The sequence below is a fragment of the Neofelis nebulosa genome, chromosome 7 (genome assembly GCF_028018385.1).
Source record: "Neofelis nebulosa isolate mNeoNeb1 chromosome 7, mNeoNeb1.pri, whole genome shotgun sequence".
Classification (NCBI taxonomy): domain Eukaryota; kingdom Metazoa; phylum Chordata; class Mammalia; order Carnivora; family Felidae; genus Neofelis; species Neofelis nebulosa.
In genome coordinates, this window is record NC_080788.1 from 144,006,462 (window position 1) to 144,024,307 (window position 17,846).

Here is a 17,846-nt window from a genome sequence, read left to right on the forward strand (position 1 = left end):
CCAGGCCCGTACCCGCCACTCTGCTTCATTCTGTCAACCGAATAGTAAATAGTATTCCTCAAATGGATGTCACCATGTTTCACCCAGCACTTTCTCTAATGACGGACAAAGAGGTCGCTGCAATTTTTTATAATTACAAATAGTGCGCGGGGGGGGGGGGGGGGGGGGGGAAGGCCCCGAACACTACATCCATTTCAGCAGGAACCTAGCGCAAGGGCATTTGAAACATTGCTTCTGAAAAGGTTACACTGATCTACGCTCAATAATGGTATGTAATTTAAGAAAAAAAATCGAAATTAGCGAGGCTATAGAACGGCAGAGAAAGCAAAATTCACATACATTTTTTCAACTTTTTATCAGGCGTGGAAGAGGGACACTTTGCCTCCCTCGCTGCCCTTTGCCTCTGGGGGTTCTCCGCAAAGCTGAGCCCGGGTCCCATCGCCGGTCTGAGCTCTGAGAACCCTGCAGGGGGTTGGGTGGGGGGCGTGGCCGTGACCGCCCCGCCCCTCTGTGCGGCTCAGGGTCAGAGAGTCCTGCCCCGCCCAGCTGCCTTCTCGTTGGTCAACCTCGGGCAGAGCTGACCCTGTTTCGACGTTTATGGCCTTTCTTAAAAGACCCTTTTCAAGCGAAGGAGCAGGCCTGACGTATGGGGAGGTGGGGCCTCTTCAACCAGTCTCCATTTCCGGGGAGTAACTAGCTAACTCTGTTGAGAAATGAGACTGGAACTTTGCCCCATGCTTCCTCCCCTTTGCTGTCCCCACCTGGAGGCACGCGTCTCCTGTGGCAGGACGGGGGGGGGGGGGGGGGGGGGGGGGGGGGGGCGGGGGGTGCCCTGACCCTTTCCAAATCTTCCCCATTGGTGGAGGTCAGACCCACCAAGGGAGGCAGGAAGACGCTTCTGTGCTCTCTGGCTGCCAAACCTCATGACCCGGCAGGGCCCAGCCAGGGGAGCCCTCTCCCTGGACATGTGGTGATGTGGCGCCGTGGCCCCGGCCGCTTCTCTGCCCTCTGGCCATCCCCCAGTGCTGTAAAATGTGGCCCTGGGCTTCGAGCAAAGGGTCACCAGGCACCCCGCTCTGGACGGCTCGGTGCAGAAGGCAAGGTCCTCTAAGCGGCTGGTCCTGGGCTGGCCGGGGCGGGCGGCCAGACCTTGTGTGGTCCTTACAGGTGCACAGATGACCCGAGAGTGTTCTTCCTCTGGGAGGGAGCGCTTCTTGCCCGCCGCCTGCCACGAGAACCTCACGGTCCCTGCTGCAGCCTCCTTACCTAGAAAGCAGAGATGATGATGCCCATTTCACTTACCCAGGCATGTGGCTCGGGGCCAAGGGCTTTCACATGGAGCTTCAGGGCCAGGCTCTGGGGCAGATAGTTCTGTATCTTGTTTTCTAATTGGTTGTCACCCTGAGCGGAGCGAGGGCACGGACCTTGCGTGTCTTGGGGTCTCCTGGTCTCTGCAGCCCCAACATTGCCTCCCATCGCCCTTTGTAAGGGGACGAAGAGCTGAACCCCAGGACCGCCCTACCTCACAGCCTGCGGGAAGATTAAATTCGTCATGTAACATCTGGACGGTGACGGTCTCGATCGCTAGGGCCATCATCAAACACAAGTCTTTCACTGACTATTGCTGAATGGAGGTGCCTGGGAGTCCCCCATTGACTGACACAGAAGAGGCATCTTAAGTAATTCATCCCGAAGTTGTGTGTGTGTGTTGGGGGAGGAGGGGAAGGGGAACCTTCTCTCTCAGAGTTAACAGCGCCCACCCCCTGGGCAAGCCCAGTCCGGCCCCAGGATCCAACTTTCTTATGTATTTATTTAAACTCTGCCTCATTCCGGAGAGAATTTAAGGCCTCGCCATGAATACTATCTTTGTGTGGCCTTCCAGTGCCAAAGGCCGGGAAACCCAAGCCAGGCACGTCTGGAGGTGGGGCCTCCATATGGCCTGAAGGCCTCGGCCAATCACCCCAGTGGCTGCCCCAGCCTGCCTGGGGAGGGGGCCCCCCTCTCCCCCGCCAGTGCGCATCCTGCTGTCCCTGGTAACTCCCCCTCCTGTGCGCACCCCCCAGCCCCCCCGCCCCCCACCAGGCTCTCCCACTCTGGAAGAAGCGTTTGCCAGGTTCTCTTTATTGGAAGATACAACAAATTGAAATTGTCTTAAAACTCTGTGGGTGAAGTGAGGAGAACACTGGGGTCCGTGTGTGTGTGTGCGCGCAGACAGCCCTCCCCTCCTGGGGCCTTGAGGGCAGTGGCTGAGGGAGCAGGGCTTTGGGGAGACGCCTCCCGCCCAGGCTCTGTGCAAGTCGGTGCGGTCCCCCCCCCACCCGAGAGGGGTGTGGTGGGTTTCCTGCCTCCACATGGGGGGAGGGGGGTGGGGGGCCCTCCGTTTTCTGGAGGGAACCATTCAACCCAGAACTGCTGTTCCCTCCCAGGTCGTCAAGATGTCCAATGGTCCTGCCGTCAGCTGGCATCCAAGGGGTGGCCGTTGGACGTCTGGGGACCACCTGGGTCCGACTCCTCCCATCGGGGGCTGGGTGCACAGCCAGGGTGGGCAGGTCTCAACGCAGATGGTCCCTGCAGGGAAGGTGAGCCTGGGGCCAGAGAGCTGTGGCCACCGGGGAATTCCACAGGGAGGCATTGGGACCCCAGGCAGGCTGCCCCCAGGGGATGCCCCTGCCCCCCACCCCCGAAAAGAGCAAGGAGCTGTGAGCTGGGGGGGGGGGGGCGGGTGGGAAGGAGTGCCGGGTGGCCTTCTCTTTAACCCCCAACCTCAAATCTCCGAAACACTTCATTTTTGAAACCTGCTGGCCTCCAGGATTGCTGGGAAGCTTTCCACGACTTCCCACGTGAAAAGAAGGCTCGCAGAGACCACGGGGCCTGGAAGACTTCCCCCAAAGGCTCCCTCCATAAGTGCGCCCCCTACCGCCTCTCGGGAGAGAATTCAGAGGAACGTGCCGCAAACAGAGGTTTCGTGGGGCCTGGTGCTGTCTCCTTATCCACGAGATGATAATGTGCACACAAGAGAAGGCAGAGCTGAAGCCAGACTCCAGGCACGTCCACATTCCAATCTTGCCATGTCCACTCTTGCGACGCCTGCTCCTCTCGGGGCAGGGGACGTTTGGGGTGGTCCCGCCACCTGTCGAAAGTGCTGGGATGCCTGTAGCCCAAGCGGGGCCTGAAAATAGCTTGGGACCTGGCACGTGCCGCGTCAGCGCTGCCCTTGACCGTCTGCTTTGGTGGAGGATTTGAAAGGTGGACATTTCTGAATCTCCAAAGCGAGAAGCTCTATGGATTTTAGACAGACGCGAGCCCGAATTCGAAGACTGTGGGCGCGGCCGGTCTCTTGGGGGTCCTGGTACCCTCTTCTGTGAAATGGGGATAGGAGACCTTCCTCGCAGGGCTGGCCAACGCATGAGGGACGGCGTGTGTGGAGACAGCACACAGCCACTTACTGACAACGCGGGGCCCCAGCACGCCAAGCCCCCGTCCCGCGGCCCCTACTCCCCCAGCCCAAAAATGAACACAAATGAGGAGCTGTTCAGAAACTGCAGATGGAGAGTGTGCCCAAAGAGTCACATTAGGGCAGAGTTAGAGCCACCAGGCTTCCCAGACAGAGGATCAGCAGCTATTTGGCCGGCTCCTATGGTCTAAAGGAGGCCACCACTTTAGAGAAACCTTCCGGAGCCATCCAGAGGTTACGGGCCACGAGCAGAAGGTCAGAGCATGTCCACAGGTCCTGGGCTCTGAGCCACCTGACCTTCTCCAGGGATAGGGGCTTTCAGGGGAAGACCGCCACCGTCCCACCCCGGCCCACCAGGGGATGGAAGAGGGTCTTGGAGTGGGGCTGAGCAATCCTGGCAGGGCAGGAGAGATTCTCCAGTGGTCCTGGCCGCATGCTAAATGTGCACAAATTCCTGACACCTAAAATAGCCTGGGACATGGGACGCGGAGCCAGGAAGCTCTCGTTCAACATCTCGGCAGCTGGTGGCTTCAGGCTAGGAATAAGGAATCATTATCAGCAGTCTCTACGGCCCTGGAGGGGCAGCGCGGGCATTTTGGATCGAGACGGAACTGGGTACCAGGGTCAAATCTGACCACGATGGGCCGTGTGGACTTGAGCACACTGTTTCCGAGCGGTGCGCCTCGCTACCCTCGGCTGTGAAGGGACAGTGAGCCGTGTCGCCTGGTTCTTGTAAGAATCGGGCACCGACACTGCGTGCGGTTTGCCGTCAGTAAAAGCCGTGCCTTACCCCCGCCAGACGAAGCCCCCGCCGGACCCCCGGAGCCGTCTACGATGACGGAGCACGAATCACGGGTCCTGAGCTCCGTCAGGGAAAGCAGGCGGCCTCGGCTCTGCCTCCCCTTTGTCAGCGGGGACGTTTAAGACCCAGCAGAAGACAGCGGCTCTAGGCAGAAATGAATCGCGGGCTTCAGAGCCCGGGGTGGATTTGTACACAGCAGAATGCTGGGTGTTCTGGGCGGATGGAGGAAATCAAGTGATGTCTGTGGGACTCTGGGAACGAAAGGGACAGCAAGTTTAGACAGTCGGGAGAAGGGCGAGTCTCCAGGCCCCGCAGACCGACGAGCAGAAAAATGAACAGACAAGAACATGAGTAGGTGGCTTGCCCCAAACCCACAGGTAAAAAGCAGCCGAGCAGAAGCACAGGGCAGGCCCGCCCGGCGCCCACGCTCCCCTTCTCCGCCGCAGGCTCGGGGACCCGAGGAGTCAGCCCTAAGAGTCCGCTAGGAAACCCCAAGGCCCCTCACAGGGAGGCAGGGCGCAGCGGGCACAGTGTGTCATGTCTGGGTCTATTTTAGGGCCTCTGCTGAGAGCACAGGAATCCAGGCACATAGGTCCAGGGGCCGGGACCACCTGTCAGATCCTTCCCAGCTGAAGGCGGGGGTAGATGATCCGAGGCCGGAAAAAGTCAAGGCCACCTCCACGCCTTCCAATTTTAGACCCACACGTCTCTAGCTCCAGGGCACAGAGTATCCTGCCGGGGACTGAACATGACCTATTTAGGATAGACCCTTGCCCCAGTCCCAGGCCAACGTCCCTCAATCTTTCATTAGTCATCTCAGATGCCAGGAGGGAACAGTGGCTTTGTTCTACTTATAGGGCCTGGAGGAAGACAGGAAGTTCTTCACGGTCCCCACTCCGTACGGGCACACGGCTGCGGGCCAGAAGCTAGGGTCTGGGGTCCGTGACCCCCCCTGGATGCCACTCAGCCAGGCAACTGGGGGAGTGGAGGTTTTGAGCGCTCAAGGGCAGAGGAGAGGACGTTCATGGCTGGAACACAGGAAGGCTTCAGGCTGGCCCTTCAGCTTGCCTCATGTGTCAGCTGAGTAACTCAGGAACTCTGGCTCCTGACCTGTAAAATGGGGCCAAGAACCCACCCTTACCGGCCTCTTGTGGGGATTAACTGATACCTTGGCAGCTCCCCTGAGTCGGACAGTGCAAGCTCTAGGCCGCGTGAGGCCCCGGCCCGCCCTGCCTCAGCCCTGGGCTGGCCCTTCTGTCCTGACGGGCTCCGACAGGGTGAGGGCGGGGGCTTCCAGGCCTCCCTGGGGCTCCCGCCGCAGCAAGAGGGACCCGCGAGAACAGATCACACGCCAGGGGAGCTTGGCCCCACTCTGCCCCTCTCCCAGACTCGGTCCCCTGTCCTGGCGAGTGGAAAAAAGAGCAGTTGGTGTAGACCGTCAGGCTGCAAGACAGAGACACCCTCTGCACTTCTGTCCTTGTCCCCGCGAATCCCCCCGTCCCCATAGAGCCGCTGCCTCCTACGTTGTGTGAAGCCTCTTCTCAGGGCTGCTCTGGCCCTTCTGTTACTGACGGCCACCATCTTTGCAAATTCTCTTAGAATCTCTACACTTCGACCACCCATCCCGTCACAAAGGCCATTCCTGTTTGCTGACTTCTTGCACAGTTCTGCTGTGCTGGAGTTTGGGTGTTTGTGATCCCCTCCCCACCCCCCCACCCCAAACAGCCGCAGGTGCCTGGACAGTTTCTTGGTTTTCTGGAGAACGTAAGGAGGCTGTTTTCACAGCCACGAGCAGGTTTCCTCCTTGTCAGGCTGAACAGAATCTATATGATGAAAGCCGTGGGGACAGTGGGCAGGCAAGGTGGTCACTGGGGAGGTTGGCAGACATCTCAGTAATGTTCTGGACTTCCACTGCCGGTCAAGACAGAGTGATGGGGAACAGATTTGCTCTTCTGTGTGAAACCACCAAAAACACCAAGGTTCTGGCTGTCACTGGAAGTTGGTAAGCACATGAGTGGAGTCCTACGATTGGCCCAGCCTCCTTCCTGGGGGCGGGAAGTTTCCAGGCTGCAGCCAGGGGAAACTGAGGCAGCACCCGGGGTTCCCTGAGGCCAGGAGGAGGAGCTGAGAGCTGGAACCTGAAACTTTCAGAGCTGTGCCATGCGGGGAAAGAGACCCCTGTGGGCTGCGGGGATCCCCTCGAGTGTCCAGCAGGGGACTGAACAGCACCTGCCTGAAAAATAGGTTGGGAAAGCAACTTGCTCAAATCCAGGAATAAAAAAAAATTCTTGGGGCGCCTGGGTGGCTCAGTCAGTTAAGTGTCCGACTTCGGCTCAGGTCATGATCTCACGGTCTGTGAGTTCGACCCCGCGGCGGGCTCTGTGCTGACAGCTCAGAGCCTGGAGCCTGCTTCGGATTCTGTGTCTCCTTCTCTCTCTGTCCCTCCCCTGCTCTCTCTCTCTCAAGAATAGATGAACATTTAAAAAATTAAAAAAAAAACTTAAGCCACCCCAAAAGAGCGGAGGGAACGATCCCAGCACTCACAAAGCCTTGGGGAGAGTATCTCTTTCCACCAGCCAGACTGGAAAAACTCATATTCACAGGGTAATGGGTAGAATTGCCTCCGCAGTGGTAAACACTTGGGCCTGGACTCATGCCACCTCAGACCTGCCCAGCAAATTAGAAAACCAAAATGCAGAAGATCAGGCTGTTTCCAGGTAACTTGACTGAGTCCCAGAAGAGAGTCCCAAATATTTATAGGAATACAGAGATATGCAGCACCAAACAAGGTAAAATCCATAATGCCTGCATCCAATCAAAGTTTCCCAGGATTCAAAGAGGCAAGGACACATGACCCACAATGAGGGGGCGAATTCATTAATCAGAACGGACCTGGAACATACACAGCAGAAAAAGACATTGAAACAGTTATTGTAACTGTACCCCATAGGTTCACAAGGTTACGTAGAGATATGATTGATACAAACCAAGAGCCCAATTGACTTCTAAAGATGAAAACTACAATGTACGTGATGAAATTTACACGGGGTGAGCTTACTCGCAGATGAAACACTGTAGAATAAAAAACATAAGTGAACTTGAAGATTTAGTAATAGAAACTACCCCAAATAAAACGCACAGGGAAAATAATCTCCCAAATTAAAATAGTATCAATGGGTTGTGGGACAATCTCAAACCACCTAATACAGAGGTAACTGAAGACTCTAAAATGGGGGGGGGGGTAACAGAAAAAAGACATGAAAACATAATGGTCAACACTTTCCCAAATTTGATGTAAACCCTCGGGTTCAAGGAATTCAACGAACCCTAAGCACAAGCGCAAGAAGAAAGCTACACCCTGGGGCACCTGGGTGATTTAGTCGGTTAAGTGTCCGACTTCAGCTCAGGTCGTGATCTCGGGGCTTGTGAATTCGAGCCCCGCGTTGGGTTCTGTGCTGACAGCTCAGAGCCTGGAGCTGCTTCAGATTCTGTGTCTCCCTCCGTCTCTGCCCCTCCCACACTCACGCTCTGTCTCTGTCTCAAAAATAAATAGAAAAAAAAAAAAACCTTAAATACAGTTGGGGGGAAAAATGTGTTAGTAGAGAGGAATTAGAAATAAGGATGAACGCAGAATTCTTATTAGAAACGACGCAAACAAGAAAACGGAGATCAAGTTTTAAGGACTGAAAGGTGGAAAAACTGTCCACTTTGAATATTTTCACTGATGCAACTGGTGAAAATGTCTTGCACAAACAAAGGCGGAATAAATGCCTTTTTCAGACATACGGAGGCTGCACGTGTTCACTCTCAGCAGATCCACACCTCGAGAAATGTCAAGGAAGTCCTTCAGGCAAAAGGAAAATAGCATTAGACAGAAATACAGATCTCTGTAAATGAAAGAACACCAAAAATGGTAACTACGTAAGTAAATAGTCAAGATTGGTTTTTAAAAAAAAAATTTTTTTAATGTTTATTTACTTTTGAGAGACAGAGACAGAGCACAAGCAGGGGAGGGGCAGAGAGAGACAGAGACACGGAATCTGAAGCAGGCTCCAGGCTCTGAGCTGTCCGCACAGGGCCCGACCTGGGGCCCGGACTCACGAACCACGAGATCATGACCTGAGCCAAAATTGGACACTCAACCGACTGAGCCACCCAGGCACCCCGAAGATGGTTTTTGGTTTTGGGTTTGGTTTTGGTTTTGGTTTTTTTATTCTCTCCATTTCTTTCAAAGAGAATTGACAGTTAAAATATGAACCCTTATTGTAAGTTTTGCAATGTATGTACAAGTAAAATTTATGACAACAGCACAGGGGTTGGGGGTAGGGGAGACAAAAGTTTAGTGGGTAAAGTTCTCGTACTGTATTGGAAGTGGTACACAGTAGAGGACCAACTGGGATAAATTAATTGATGGTGAGTACTGTAAGCCCTGCCTAATGACTGAAATCACAACACGAAGAGTTACAGCTAGTAAGTTTACAGAGGAGATAAACCAGAATAATAAAAGTAACCATTGGTCCCACGAATGCAGGAAGAGAAGAACAAAGAACCAGTGAATCAAATGGAAAGCAAATAGAAAGATGATAGGCTTACACGTAAGTAAGATCAAGAATCGTATTAAATGTCATTGGTCTAAACACCCCCCTTAACAGATGATCGAGAGCCCACGTCGCTTGAAACGAAGGCTCCTAAGCGTAAAGACGCCCACAGGTGAAAGGTGAAAGAAAAGGTTGGAAAAGCTATCCCATGCTGACACTAATCAGAAGGAAGTTCACGTCACTCTATCAATCTCAGACAAGAAGCTCTCAGCGCTAGGGCTAAAAACCAGTTCATTTTATAATGATAACGGAATCATTAATCAAGGAGACATAACAGTCCTGAACACGTGTACTTCTAGTAACGGGGCTTCAAACTACCTAAAACAAAGACTCAGAGAATCACGAGGAGAAAGAGCCGAATCTGTGATTATCGTTGGGTACTTGAATAGCCCTGTTTCGGTAACTGATAGAGCAAGTGGGCAGAATATCAGCACAGATATAGCACACTCGAACAGCGCGGTCAGCCAACTTGACATGACTGACATTTATAGAACTCTCCACCGGCAACTGCAGGATGTACATTCCTTGAAGTGCGCGTGGAACATTTACAAAGATAGATCATACCCTGGCCCGTAACACAAGTATCGGTATATTTAAAAGGATTCGAGCCGGACGAAGCATATTCTCTGACCCCGGGGGAATTAAATTAGAAATCAATAACAGAAAGAGGTCTGGGGGAACTACATAACGCGTTTCTAAATAACTCACGAGTCAAAGAGAAATTAAAAAGGGGAGAGTAACGAGTATTTTGAAGTGAATGAAAATTAAAATACAGCCTAGGAGAAGTTGTGGATGTCGCTCAAGCTGTGGCGAGGCAGAAATTTATAGCACTGAGTGCCTGGGTTAAAAAGAACGGTCTCAGATCGATGACCTCCACGTCCAGATTAATAAACTAGAAAAGGAACAGCCAATTAAACTCACAGTAAACAGAAGAAAGGAAATAATTAAGATCAAAACAGAAATCGGTGAACTCTAAAACAGAAAAATGATAGAGAAAAATCAATGACACCGAAAGCTTGATTCTTTGGAAGATCAATAAAATTGATAAACCTCTAGCCAGTCTGACTAGGAAAAAAAGAGAGAAAAATCAGAAATGTCAATATCAGGAATGACAGAGAAGACATCGCAGCACAGCTCTAGGTATTAATAGGATATTGAAGGAATATTATGAACAGCTCTATGCCTATAAATTCTGCAATGTATATGGAAAAATGCTTCCTAAGAAGCCCTGAAAGTTCACTCAAAAATAAAAACAAAAACAAAACCCAGATCATCTAAATAGCTGTATATATATTTAAGAAATTGAATCTGTAGTTAAAAACTTCCCTGCACAGACAACTCCAGGATCACATGGTTTCACCAGAGAATTCCATCAGACGTTTGAGGAAGAAATAATACCAATTCTACATAAACTCTTCGGAGAATCCAAGAGGAAGGAATACATCCCAGCTAATTCCATGAGGCCAGCATTAACCTGATATGAAAAACAGATAAACATAGTACGAGAAAAGGATACTGCAGGCTAATATCCCTCATTAACACAGATGCAAAAATCCTCAGCAAGATTTTAGCATACTGAATCAAACACACGTATAAAAAGGAAAATATTCATGAGCAAATGGAGTTTATTCCAGGAATGCGGGATTGGTTTAACATTTGAAAAATCAATCAATGTAATTCACCATATTAATGCACTAAAAAAGGAAAAACCGTAAGAACATTTTAATGAACTCAGAAAAAGCATTTAATTAAACTCGACATCCATTTGTGATAAAAACTCTCAGCAAACTAGGAACAGTCACTTCCTCACCGTGACAAAGAGCAGCTATAAAAATCCTACAGCTAATATGGTACTTAACGGTGAAAGACTGAATGTTTCCCCCCTGAGAACATTAACAAGGATGTCTCTTCTCACCATTTATATTCAACATTGTACTGGAGTCTGTATTAGCCTCTCTATTTCAAAATATAAATAAGTAAATAAAAAAAGTAAAAGGCATTCAGATTGGAAAGAAAGAAGTGCAACTGTATTTGCAGAGGGTATGATCATCGATGTTGGAAATCTCACAGAATCCAGGATAATAAAGCCCCTAGAATCAATAGGTTAGTTTAGCGAGATTGCAGATTAAAAGATCAATATAAAAAATGAATTGTTTTTCTATACACTGACAACAAATAGTCATAAATTGAAGTGAAAAATGCCATTTACAGTAACATCGAAACATATCCGTGGAGATAAATCTGACAAAAGATGTGGAAACTCTGCCCAAGGAAACCTACAAAACTCTTGAGAGAAATCGAAGATGTAAATAAACAAAGCCACGCTTCGTCCGTGGGTTGGAAGCCTCAGTGTTGGTAAGACGTCAGTCATTTTTGCCCAAATTAGTCCCTATATCAATACAATCTCAATCAAAATCTCAGCAGGATTGTTAAAACTACTCATTGATAAATTCATTCTAAACTGATTCAAAAATTTATATGGTAATTGAAAAGACCTAGAATAATGGCTAAAGCAACTCAGGAAAACAGAACTAACACTTCCCGATTTCAGGGCGCATTATAAAGCTAGACTAACTAAAACAGTGTGATGTGGGTAAAAAGAGAGACAGAACACATCAAGGAGATAGAACAGAGAATCCAGAGACAGGTCACACGTACATGGAGTCCTGATATTTGACAAAAGGTGCAAAGGCAAGTCAGTGAAGAAAGGATAGTCTTGGGGCACCTGACTGGCTCAGTCCGTGAAGCACATCACTCTTGCTCTAGGGGGTTGTGAATTCAAGCCCCACAGAGATGATTTAAAAATAAAACCTCTAGGGGCACCTGGGTGGCTCAGTTGGTTAGGTGTCCAACTTCAGGTCAGGTCACGATCTCACGGTGCGTGGGTTCGATCCCCGCGTCGGGCTCTGTGCTGATGGCTCAGAGCCTGGAGCCTGCTTCAGATTCTGTGTTTCCCTCGCTCTCTGCCCCTCTCCCACACACGCTCTGTCTCTCTCTCAAAAATATATAAACATTAAAAAAAATTTTTTTTAAATAATAAAAATAGAACGTCTAAAAAAAAAAAAAGGATGATCTTTTCAACAAACGGTGCTGGAGAAATTAGATCTCTCCATACAAAAATGAACTCTAATCCATGCTGCACAGCAAACACAAGATGCGTCCTAGACCCTAACGTAAAACCTAAGACTACAAAACTTTTATTTTTTTTTATTTTTTAAAAAATTTTTTTTTTTAACGTTTATTTATTTTTGAGACAGAGAGAGACACAGCATGAACGGGGGAGGGGCAGAGAGAGAGGGAGACACAGAATCGGAAGCAGGCTCCAGGCTCTGAGCCATCAGCCCAGAGCCCGACGCGGGGCTCGAACCCACGGACCGCGAGATCGTGACCTGAGCTGAAGTCGGACGCTTAACCGACTGAGCCACCCAGGCGCCCCGTCTACAAAACTTTTAAAAGAACACACAGGAAGAAGTGTTCCTGAGCTTGATTTAGGATTTCTTAATTAAGACACCATAAAAGAACACATTGATAAACGGACGTCATCAATAGTAAAAACTTCTCTTCCAAAAACTCTTTTAAGCCACACACCAGGGGAAAGTACTTGCAAAGCAAAGCATATATTTGAAAACACAATAACAAAAACTACCAAGCTGGCTTCTGGAATACACAAGGACGCTCAAAGCTTACTAACAAGAAAAGAAGGAAGATACAGGGTGGCAAATCAGCACACAAAACTTGGCTAACATCTTTATTTATTAGGGAAATGTGAATTAAAACCATGATGAAAGACTGCTGCATAGCTACTAAAATGTCAAAGATTAGGGGTGCCTGGGGGCACCTGGGTGGTTCCATCGGTTGAGTGGTTGAGCTTCAGACTCTTGGTTTCGGCTCAGGTCGTGGTCTCATGGTTCCTGAGTTCTAGCCCCACATTGGGTTCTGAGCTGACAGCGTGGAGCCTGCTGGGGATTCTCTCTGTATCTGCCCTTCTCCGGCTTGTGCTCTCCCCAAATAAATAAACTAACTTAAAAGAAAAAAAAAAAAAGACTGGGGAGCCTGGGTGGCTCAGTTAAGCATCTGACTTCTCAGGTCATGATCTCATGGTTTGTGAGTTCAAGCCCCGCATTGGGCTCTCTGCTCTCAGCACAGAGATCAGATCTTCTGACTCCTAGAGACAGCTCGGAGCCCGGAGCCTGCTTTCGATTCTGCGTCTCCCTCTCTCTCTGCCCCTCCCCTGCTCCCGCTCAGTCTCTTCCTCTCTCTCAAAAATAAATAACCATTAAAAAAAATTAAAAAAAAAAAAAAAAGAAGATGTGGTTTATACATACCGTGGAGTACTACTTGGCAATGAGAAAGAATGAAATCCTGCCATTTGCAGCAACGTGGATGGAACTGGAGGGTATTATGCTGAATGAAATCAGTCAGGCAGAGAAGACAGATGTCGTATGTTTTCACTCATATGTGGATCCTCAGAAACTTAACAGAAGACCGTGGGGGAGGGGCAGGGAAAAAACAGTTTCAAACAGAGAAGGAGGGAGGCAAACCATAAGAGACTCTTTTTTAAAAATTTTTTTTTTTTAACGTTTATTTAATTTTGAGACAGAGAGAGACAGAGCATGAACGGGGGAGGGGCAGAGAGAGAGGGAGACACAGAATCGGAAACAGGCTCCAGGCTCTGAGCCATCAACCCAGAGCCTGACGCGGGGCTCGAACTCACGGACCGCGAGATCGTGACCTGAGCCGAAGTCGGACGCTTAACCGACTGAGCCACCCAGGCGCCCCAAGAGACTCTTAAATACAGAGAACAAACTGAGGGTTGATGGGGGTGTGGGGAGAGGGGGAAATGGGGGATGGGCATTGACGAGGGGACTTGTTGGGATGGGCACTGGGTGTTGTATGGAAGCGATGAATCACGGGAATCTACCCCCGAATCCAACAGCACACTGTATACACTCTTTGTTAGCCAACTTGACAATAAATTATATTTAAAAAACCCCTCAAACTGGGAAGACATTTGGGTAGAGTTTGTGCAATATGACACAATATCATTTAATTAAGGATAAAATTTAAATTCTATAGGAAAACATAAAAGCCTCATAGTTAAGGATAAAAAAAAAAACGGCAAAGATTATAAAGGCTGGCCATATCAAGTTTGAGTGAGGAACCTGAACAGCAGTGCATTGCTGACAGGAATGTGAAATGGTATAAATGCTTTAGAAAACAGTCTGGCAGTTTTTCAAAAAGTGAAAGATGGGGCGCCCGAGTGGCTCAGTCAGTTAAGCGTCCGACTTCGGCTCAGGTCATGATCTCTCAGTTCATGGGTTCAAGCCCCGCGTCGGGCTCTGTGCTGACAGCTCGGAGCCTGGAGCCTGCTTTGGATTCTGTGTCTCCCTCTCTATCTGCCCCCCTTTCAAAAATAAATAAACAAAAAAATTTTTTTTAAATAAAAAAAAAATGAAAGACATCCGCCACACCCAGTCCACTCCTGTACACGCATTGCCCACGAGAAAGACAAGCACATTTCCACGCAAGATTTACACAACTCAAATGTCCAGCAGCGGGTAAACAGAGAAACCCAGTATGATGTATCCGTACGATGGAATACTACGCGGTAACACAAAAGGAAGGAACTGTTCACAGAGGCCACAACTTGGGTGGTTCTCAAATCGATGATGGCAAGGGGTACCTGGGTGGCTCAGTGGGTTAAGCGTCTGACTTCCGCTTGGGTCATGATCTCATGGTTTGTGAGTTCGAGCCCCGCATCAGGCTCTGCACTGACAGTGCTGAGCCTGATTGGGATTCTCTTTCTCTCTCTCTGTTCCCCACCTCCCCTTCAAAACATAAAAAGAAACTTAAAAAAATACAATGACGGCAAGAGAGAGCCTCATACACACTGTACGATTCTATCTTTATAAAACCCTATCAAGTGCAAACTAATCTATCCAGAGAGAAGGCAGATCAGTGGTTTCCCAGGAGGGGGACAGTGGAAGGGAGGAGGTACGAAGGGGAATACCACTGGCTGAGTGAGGGTTCACCAGAGGGTGGAAGGGTGAGGGTCCGAAGTGTTCCCCCTGGGGCAGTATCTCAGGGGGGGCTCTCAGGATGACCAAGAGAGGCTCAGGATGAGGCTAGTGCATATGTTACAGGACACAGAAGTTTCCAGAGACACCAACAGATAAACACAAACATCTTTCATCCACATCACTTTTAGATTTAATTTTGCTTGAACAGGCTGTCAAAGGCTTACAGGGCACCTGTGGCCCTGCCCAGGAGAACCCAACCTGCAGAAGGGTCTCAGTGGGAAAGAGAAACTTCTGGATAGTCCTGTGGCTGGCTGTAAGGCTGTTCTCTGGAGCCTCTGACAAACAAAACAAACAAAACAAAACAAAACAAAACACAGAGGAGTGTGCTGGTTTCAGAACCCCCTTCCTCCCCCAGGTATAGACCAATAAATATCTGTCACCGAGTGTACTTAGAGCTGGAACATTCCACTTTCCAGCTATTTTCCCTTTTCCTCACCGTCTTCTCTACTGTCCGCCGTTCTCATATACACAGGACGAGTTACGCTCAGCAAGGATACATTAAAACCAAAACCGCACAACTCTCCAGAGGCCTCAGTGGGAGCTGGTTCCATCCCGGGCTTGTCTCCAGCACGCTGCTGGGCATGGGGGTTGGCAGGGGCGGGGGGTGGCAGTGTCACCACAGGACGGTCCCCATCCTTCTGAACGTGTTGGCAGAGGACTGGGGAAGGCCCCGGACTCAGGCACGAAATGAAATGGATGGGGAGGAGACGCACCTCCCAGGCACACGGCCTGTCCCTCCGCAGTCCCTAGGCTGCTCTGGGGCACCCCATCCTCCGACATCCCGCAGCTGGGGGCCCTTCCTCCCAACACCTGTCGCAGGGCCCCCTCCCACCCTGCACCTAGAAAGCCCCCAACAAGTGTCCCCTCCACTGTCTCCTTCTTTTACTCTCAGAGGATGTTGGGCCGGCGACGTCTGCGGGTCACATCGCTGAGGGGCACCAGCGATTGGTGTCCCTGTGTCCAGTGCCTGCTGCCCAGGCCAATCCTGGCTCCTGGGCGCTCATCCCGACCTGTGTTCCATCTGAGAAGCAGACATGTCTAGATCTCTGTGCCTGAAGAATTAGAAGAAAGAAGGAGCCAGAGTCCAAGTTCTGGTGCTCCGTGGTTCTGGGTCCTGGAGGAGCATGTCCCGTTCGGGACAGTTTACCCAGGGCCTGGCACAGAACTGGTGCCAGACCATGCTCCGGGAAGCCTGGCTTCCCTTCCCCCTCCTGCCTTCCTTACCCTCACACCCCATCTGGGGTGTCGTTGGTCTCCTGGACCACTGGGGGCCACCGGGTGGGGAGGTGCTGGGATCCCGGCAATTGGCACAGCCTGTACCCCACACCCCATCCTCCACCCCGCCCCCACTTCCAGAAGTCCCGCCTGGGGCAGCAGCCACTTTGGCTCCTGCAGAGACACCCCGGCAGGGAAATGAAAATGTTCTCAGGCCCTGTCTGACAAGGGTCCTGGGTCAAGGTTGGGCCAGACACCTGGCTGAGGAGGGAAAAGAGCTGGAAGTCAGCCCCCCGCACCGCCCCCCAGGCCCCGGATCTCTGCTCAGCAGAGTAGTTTGCACTGGACGCAGCTGTCTCTCATGTCCTCCTCTGCTGACAGCAAATCTGCACATCTGCCCCCAGAAGCTGGCACCCCAGGGGACCATCCCATTCAGTTCCAGACCTAGGAGGGCCCATCAAATATTTGGGGCTCTTCCTGCATTTCTAGAGGGAGGATGCAGGGAGGGAGGGACCGTGAACTTGCCTTAGGAGGAAGAAGCATGTCCCAAAGTCTGCAAAGTCCCTTCTCCTCCCCAAGCTCTCTGAGATCTACCCTCTGGTCAGAGGTGATCTGGGAGGGGAAACTGCCTTCACAAAACACAGAGGATGCCAGCAGCCTCCTGGGTCCTCCGATTAGGCCACAAGGAAAGCCTTCCACCTTGCATGAAAGAATTTGAGGGACACCCTGGAATTGAGTGTGCCCCTGACCCTCCAGTGGTGATGGGGGCTCTATGAGGAAGAGGTGCTCCTCCCCCCTCAGACCACCTTCCCATCCCCATCCCACCAGGAAACCCTACTGGCCCAGGGATCGCCCCCCCCCCCCCCGCCCCCTGCCCAGTGAGCAGGCTGGGGGCCTGGAGTTCAGAAAGCAGGTAAGAAATCACACTTTTCATGCTCACACACCACTGTGTTCTTTGGCTTTGTGTTGTTTGTGCTTGTCTTTTCTTTTCTTTCTTTCTTTCTTTTTTTAACAAGAAACAAGAATTATTCCTGTAATTGTCTTAAAGGTTAAAATATTATGACAGTTCCCTGATTGGGCTGCTGGGAGAATTAAATGAGATGATACTCCGGGGAACGTCAGTGCTGCTTTCGGGAGCTTTCCGACCGTGCAGGAGGAAGGACTGCGCTCCTGCCAGCAACGCCTCTGCCTCAGTTGTCCACGGGGAGCTGTCTGGTCCCCTATGCTTGTCACTCATCACATCCTGGCTCCTGGCATCTTCTACGTGACACATTCTCTTACGTGTTTTCCAGGGACGCCTTGCATCCTAATGGTACACGAAATCTTGGAGTGGGAATCTTCAGTCATTAAGGACTTTAGGGGTGTGAACCTTGCTAGAATATTCAAGCCCTTCTGCCTGCCGTGCTCCACCTCCCTGCCCCCAGGCTCCCTTCCCCCCCATCCAGGGCTTGTACCCCTACCCCACCGCCTCAACGTCCAAGGTTGGGTGCTTCTTACCGCGGCCGGCCCATCTTGGTCTCCGGGGTCCTGTGCCAGGGTGTTCTGTGTCCCCAACCCTGCCTCCTGGCCCTCCTCGCCTGCACACAGGCCTGGGGCCGTCCTGCACGAGACCGGGACCCAACCTCAGCGCTGCGAGTGCAGGAAGTGTCTTTTCTGTCTGTGGGCATCCATAATGTTGGGGAACAGAAAACACACCC